Source organism: Bos taurus, chromosome 18 (genome assembly GCF_002263795.3).
Source record: "Bos taurus isolate L1 Dominette 01449 registration number 42190680 breed Hereford chromosome 18, ARS-UCD2.0, whole genome shotgun sequence".
Taxonomy (NCBI): domain Eukaryota; kingdom Metazoa; phylum Chordata; class Mammalia; order Artiodactyla; family Bovidae; genus Bos; species Bos taurus.
The window spans coordinates 58,763,309-58,770,722 of NC_037345.1; positions in this window are offsets into that span (position 1 = coordinate 58,763,309).

The following is a 7,414-nucleotide window of genomic DNA, read 5'->3' on the forward strand; positions in this document are numbered from 1 at the left end:
TAAACCAAGCTACTCAGCCTCTTTTCTCCACTGAATTTTCCTACTGAGCTATCCTCATTCTATTATTCTTTATATCTCTAATTAGCATATAAATAGTCGCCTAGGCTGTCTCTCCTTCGAATACCCTGGATCAGCTGGGGCTGGTCCCCAGCAGGTGGCGCCCGAGACAGGTGTTTTCGAAGGTAAGCTCCCAGCAATTGGGGTCACCAGCCCTATTGCTCCCCGTTCTCGGAACAACTGGGTTATCAGCCCTCTTGTTCCCCCACGGAGCAGTTTGGGTCAACAGCCCTACTGCTCCTCCCTTGGAACAGTTTGGGCCATCAGCCTACTGTTCCTCCCCCCGGGACAATCTGGGTCACCAGCCCTATTGTTCTTCCAGTGTTCGGGACGGCTAGGACCCCACTCAAGGGTGCCGCGGACCCCCCTGTAGGATAGACAGGGCGAGAGGAGTGGGAAGTGTTGAAAGTGTTAAAGAGTTAGACAGTTTCTGAAGTTAAAAGGCCAAAGAAAAGCCTGATCTTTTGATAGCTTAAAGCAAAATCTTTTACTATACTTAATTTTCTGACATGGGTAATACTGAATCAAATGAAAGACAGCTCTTTATAGGAGTAATTTTACAGTTATTAGGTAAAAGAGAAATCAAAGTTAAAAAATCTGCCATTCAATCATTTTTTTCATTTGTACAAGAGCACTGTCCCTGGTTTCCAGATGAAGGCTCTGTTAACTTAGATGTCTGGGAAAAAGTAGGAAAACAGCTAAAAACTTACCATGCCGAACACGGCTCAGAAAAGGTGCCTAATGACGCCTTTTCCTTATGGAATATCATTAGAGATGTCTTAGACCCTGCCCCTGATTCAGAAAAAGTACATCTTAAAAGTGATAGTGAAGAAAATGCTGTAGCTAAACCTGCCCCTGAATCTAAAAGAGTAACTTTTAAAGAGGAAAGTGAAGTTGGAAAAACACCTGTTAAACAGAAAAGCGAATCTGAAAAGGTACCTGTTATAAAGAAAAGTAAAAATGAAAAGGCTATACCTAGCTATTGGCAGCTAAACAAATGGCTAACCACTATGACTGCCAATGACCATGTAGAAAATAGGGATGAGAAAAAAGATCAACTCTCCCCTCAGGATAAAAAAAGATTTAGAGAAAACAGCAGCTCAATACCATTCTGATGACGATTGGTCTTTTTTAGCTAAAGATGCTCCTAAAAGTTTAAGAAAAACATCCCTAATCAGACCATCCGCTCCTAGGAGCTTGAGGGAAACATCCCCGATCAGACAGTTTGTAAGATTTAGTCACCAGACAGTTAAAGGATCTCCGGAACAGGAGAAGAGAAGTACGGGACGCTCCCATCCCCCCATGCCTCCTCCTCCGTGTGGGGGTAAAGGGCCTCCGCTAGGAGTTTCCCGGAGAAGGGTTTTCTCTAGTCCCGAGATAAATTTGATCCTCACCTTGAGGCTTCTTTTCTAGTCCCCTCTGCAGTTTAGATAGGGTAAAGAAGGTACAAAATAAATAAAAATATTCTCAAAAAAAAAATTTTTTTTTTAATGGGTTTCTCTGCATCTAAGAATAGACAAATGTTTATTGGCTCTGTGAAATATGATTAGAAATGTCCTGGACCCCTGTCATGAGGCTGTTAAATAGCCTTTGAGAGAGGCTATAGCGGTTGATGGTGGTGAGTCTCCACTTTCTGCACAGATCATAATTTCTGCTATTGAAAAAAAAAAAAAAAGGGAGAAAGTGCTTTACCTCCCGAGGAAGGAGAGGGCTTACAGGACGCTGCAGCCGAGCGCCCTGGAGAGCTCCCTCCCCCTCTGCACAAACCTTTAAAAAACTTATCCACCACTTTCTGATTTAAGGTGATCGCCACCGCCTCCGTTTGTGCCTCCCAGGACCCAGGAGTTCCCCACTTTGCCCCCAAAGCCTCTCAAAGCGTTGCCTAAGCCTGAGGAAGATAAAAAGTTTTTTGAACAGTGGAGCTTTTAAAACAGACTGCGTGCACAATCTGCAGAGCATGCTCCTTAGAGAAAACCCCCTCAGGGGGGTCTCATCCAGGCTAGGAAAAAAGCGAAAGGGGATTTAGCAACAATATTAACCCCTGATGTGCCGCTTACTCCAATTCCAACGCGAGTGGCTGGCCCCCTACCTGAGGACATTGTAAGATTTGTCCTGGGGCGTAGCTCGCTTTCTTTTCAAAATAAAAAAAGAGAGAGAGAAAAGAAATTTCGGTGGTGCATGGTGTAGTAGATTCTGATTATATTGGAAAAATTAAAAGTTTTGATCTCACCGCCTAACAAAACTGTACAAATTAATAAAGGTCAAAGAGTAACACAGCTTTTGCTTTTACCTTATTATCAGACAAGAAAAAACTTGACTTCTCAAGCTAGGAGCCACAAAACATTTAGATCTAGTGATCTAGCCTTTTGGGTACAGGAAATTACAGCTCCAAGGCCTTTAAAAGATCTTTTAATTCAAGGGAATAAAATGTCAAGACTGAGCAGTTATTTAGGCTTTTCAACATTTAAGAGACCACACCTTTAATCTTTTGACTGACTCCAGATATATTGTGGGGTTATTTCCTCATATTGAAACTGCTAATATTCCAAAAAATAAAACTACTATCTTCTCCTTGTTATCTGATTTACAAAAAGAGGTTAAACACAGAGATAAAAAATATATTGTGGGACATATTAGAGTCCATTTCAACTTGCCCGGCCCTTTACATGAAGGAAATGCCTTGGTAGATGCATTGACTAAAGTAATTGTTTTAAACTTACATAAAAAGATTGATAAGGCCAAAAATTCTCGCAAAATCCACCATCAAAATGCAGCTGGTTTAAGGTATAAATTTCATATCCCTAGGGAAACAGCTAGACAAAAAGTTATGTCCAAATTGTAATTAATCACTTAAACGTAAACACACAGGGGCAGACTACAATGATGAGACACTAGATGCCTGAATTACAGGCTACGACTCGGCCCCTGGTCAAGTAAAAAGACCTCCTTACTGGAGAGTGTAAAAGGCCAGATGTGTTGCTAACTTGTGGGAGAGGGTATGCTTATATATTTCTACAGAATGCAGATTCTCCGATTTGGATCTCAGAAAAATTCGTCATGTCACATTCCCCAAAGACCAGGTTCGCGGCGTGCGCACTCGCTCGCTCTCCCTCCCCCAGCCAGCTCTCGCCTCCGCGCCGCCAGCAGCGCCCCACACCCTCCTTGCTGCACCCCGAGACCTAGAGCAAGGAAGTCTGTGTGGCGCGAGTGAGGGCCAGAGAGGAAAGCGTGCCCGCGGAGTGCAGTCCAGACCAGCGCGCTCCGGCCTGCGACAGGAAAACGCCCCGAGCCCAAGTGGCGGCGGCTAGCCGGAGTCCGTGAACCCCGCCCCTCCGCCCGCCGTAGACGCAGCGGCCCACAGCCTGCCGCTCGCGTTCTGCCTCCTGATGCTGTGGACACTGCTCCGCCGAGCCGATGCCTACAGCTGCTCCTTGTTTCATCTTGTTTAAATCCTCAATATAATGTTTGCTCCTTTGTGGTGTTGTTGTGAACAAATGTATGCTCTCATCTTGTTTAAATCCTCAATATAATGTTTGCTCCTTTGTAATGTTACAACGTCCACCTTATCTTATGATATAACCACTTATTGAATTATGCTCTTGCTGTATTACAACAACTGCAGGATTTAATATGAACACGACAGTTTGTGGGCTTACTTATCTCGGGAATAGCAGCTTTGATAAGTGCAATTACTTCTGTTACTGTGGCAGCAATATCATTGACTCAACAAGTACATACTGCTCAATATGTTGATTCTATGTCCAAAAATGTTTCTTTAGCATTGGCAACACAGAAAGCTATAGACAGGAAATTAGAAATGAGGGTAGATGCCCTAGAGGAAGCAGTAATACATATTGGGACTGAATTGCAGGCTTTAAAGGTGAAAATGGCATTGTCCTGTCATGCTGACTACCGGTGGATATGTGTAACACCCCTGAAAGTAAATGAGACAGATTTTGAATGGGAAAAGATTAAAAACCATATTTCAGGTATCTGGAACAGCTCTGACATTGGCTTAGACTTAGGGAAACTTCACAATCAAATAGCAACCATGGAACACTCCCGATTAGATTTTACTGCCGCTGGAACAGCAAATGATTTCTTCCATACTTTCTCTAAATATATTTCAGGAAAAAATATTCTGTCTACCTTCCTTGGCTATGCTATGATGGCTGTTTTAATTTTGCTTATAATAATCATTCTTCCTTGTATTGTCAGGATTCTTCGGCAGAGCATTCAGAGGCTTGCGACTGAGCTACATCTGGCTGTTTTAAGAAATAAAAAAAGGGGGAGATGCCGGGAGCCGGTGAGGCATTCCACTCGTGACAAAGGTCATGAGGAAGGAGGCTCGGCATACGCAAAGGCGGGATCGAGCCTCAGGAGTCCGCCTGGATATTCTCGAGCATCTACCCCCCAAAAAAACCAGAGTCTGCCTACTTTATTGCTTTGTGCTCTCACCTCTGACTTTACTGGGGGCTGTCCCCTACCACCATCTCGCTCTCTCTGTCACAGAGTTAACTTACAGCTCCAATTAATAAAGTTCCTGGGCAATTAGGAGTGCTTAAATCCAAACCCCTCAGATGGCTCTCTAACTCGCCTGACAAGTTTACCCGGACTCCTGCAGCTATGCATACGATTGTTTACAGTCTCCCAGCCTCGAGAGGCATGGGAAGCTTAAGATATTCAAATAGCTTAGAGCCTCTCAGAGAGTTAGAAACTGTCAGAATAAACTAGTAAAGGATTTCATTGATGAGTCAATGTTTGTTGCCAAGTTTTCACATCCCCTAAATTGTATCCTTGAATATGTATTAATTAATAGTTGGTATATAGAAAAAATAAGTAGTGGCCTTGGTGTTAGTAACTTTAGACCCTTAAGGTAATAAATTCTTTCCTTTGTTGTAAACCCATTACACATCCGCCCTATAGGAATGCAATTTTATCTTTGGAAGATGGCACCAAACCTTAAAATAATTACTCTTAGAGAAAATAAGTCTTTGTTGATAAGTCCTTGTCAAGAGTCATAAAATGTTAGTAGGCCTTCTGGCCAGAAGATGATGTAAATCACCTAAACCATTTGTATACGATAAATTTGCAGGAAAGAAACCCTGGTTTTTGATAAGAATCAAAGACTGCTGACTTTGCATCCCCTATTATCCTCTATGTGTAACTTAGGGTATAAAAGCCCCTGTTAAAAATAAAGCTATGGGCCTTGCTCACCAACGCTTGGTCTCCCCGTGTCATTCTTCCCTTTAACTTCCAGCTGAGTCTCCATCTGGAGCGTGGAACCCACCACGCTTACTAATTATGCCTGGGCTTCTAAGACCCACTCGAGAAGGTGTCTAGGGTGAGGCACCTTCCGCTATTCGAGAGGGCGCCTGCGGCCTACGTAAGTGGTGCAAACTTCTTGTCTTGAAGTTTTATTGGTCTCCCGCGTAAACCAAGCTACTCAGCCTCTTTTCTCCACTGAATTTTCCTACTGAGCTATCCTCATTCTATTATTCTTTATATCTCTAATTAGCATATAAATAGTCGCCTAGGCCGTCTCTCCTTCGAATACCCTGGATCAGCTGGGGCTGGTCCCCAGCAGGGACTGATGGTGTGCTAGGGACAATGCATAGGAAAATGACCATGTTCTCCATTGGATAGAAATAACTGTTGTATGTATGATTAAAGATTAGTTACTCTTATTTGTGGAAATTGAAGACAGAGCTGTCACAGTCTTTGTAGACCGGGACCTGGGGACTGGAGTTGACGAGAAGAAGGAAGCAGGGGACCCAAGTCTTGAGTGAAACAGGGTGCTTTATTTGCAAAAACACATGTTTCTATATCTTCATACAAGGCAGCTTTAGGCAGTAAAAAAATTGAGGAAAAACAAAGCCAAGCAGATAACAATCTTGAAGGGGCCAAGAAAGCATTTCATATCCTGAGGAAGAGGGGCATAACTGAATAGATTACCTTCAAGTAAAAGGTCACTGAAGGGAGTCACTGAAAGGAGTCCAAGCAGATGCTCTTTCTCATGACCTCAGTCCTGAGAACTGCATGCAGCTCTGCTCGTTCCTGTTTTCCAGGAACTGATAAGGAATACAGTCCTTGAGAAACACAAAAGAAGAAAATAATATATTGTATCCTTTAAAGTTGAACATCCCCTGACGGTTCCCTCTTTTTTATTTTTTCATAATTGGTGATGACTGTAGATACTTTTGTGAAAAACGCCCTGAGCAATTGAGTTTGTTTAATTTGAACAATTTTAGTTGAAAGGCATGGGTATATTACAAATACAATCACCAGGATAATTATCAGCATTATAGTTCCAGATGAATACTATGTGTAATGCTTTGAAGCCATCTTCGAGGGTCAAGCGCAGATAATTGATCAGCTAGCTGTTCAGCTAAGGTTCCCAAACTGTTGGAAGAGGGTAGACTCTTAGAGAAGGTTTCAAGGATTTCCTTTTGCAACAATTGTACACGTTTCAGTTCAGTTAATTCAGTCGCTCAGTAGTGTCCGACTCTTTGCAACCGCATGAATCGCAGCATGTCAGGTCTCCCTGTCTATCACCAACTCCTGGAGTTCACTCAGACTCATGTCCATCGAGTCAGTGATGACATCCAGCCATCTCATCCTTTGTCGTCCCCTTCTCCTCCTGCCCCCAATCCCTCCCAGCATCAGGGTCTTTTCCAATGAGTCAACTCTTCGCATGAGGTTGCCACAGTATAGGAGTTTCAGCTTTAGCATCGGTCCTTCCATTAAACACCCAGGACTGATCTCCTTTAGGATGGACTGGTTGGATCTCCTTGCAGTCCAAGGGACTCTCAAGAGTCTTCTCCAACACCACAGTTCAAAAGCATCAGTTCTTCGGCACTCAGCTTTCTTCACCGTCCAACTCTCACATCCATACATGACCACTGGTAAAACCATAGCCTTGATTAGACGGACCTTTGTTGGCAAAGTAATATCTCTGCCTTTTAATATGCTATCTAGGTTGGTCATAACTTTCCTTCCAAGGAGTAAGCGTCTTTTAATTTCATGGCTGCAATCACCATCTGCAGTGATTTTGGAGCTCAAAAAAATAAAGTCTCACACTGTTTCCACTGTTTCCCCGTCTATTTCCCATGAAATGAGGGGATCGGATGCCATGATCGTTTTCTGAATGTTGAGCTTTAAGCCAACTTTTTCACTCTCCTCTTTCACTTTAACCAAGAGGTGTTTTAGTTCCTTTTCACTTTCTGCCATAAGGGTGGTGTCATCTGCATATCTGAGGTTATTGATATTTCTCCCGGCAATCTTGATTCCAGCTTGTGCTTCTTCCAGCCCAGTGTTTCTCATGATGTACTCTGCATATAAGTTAAATAAGCAGGGT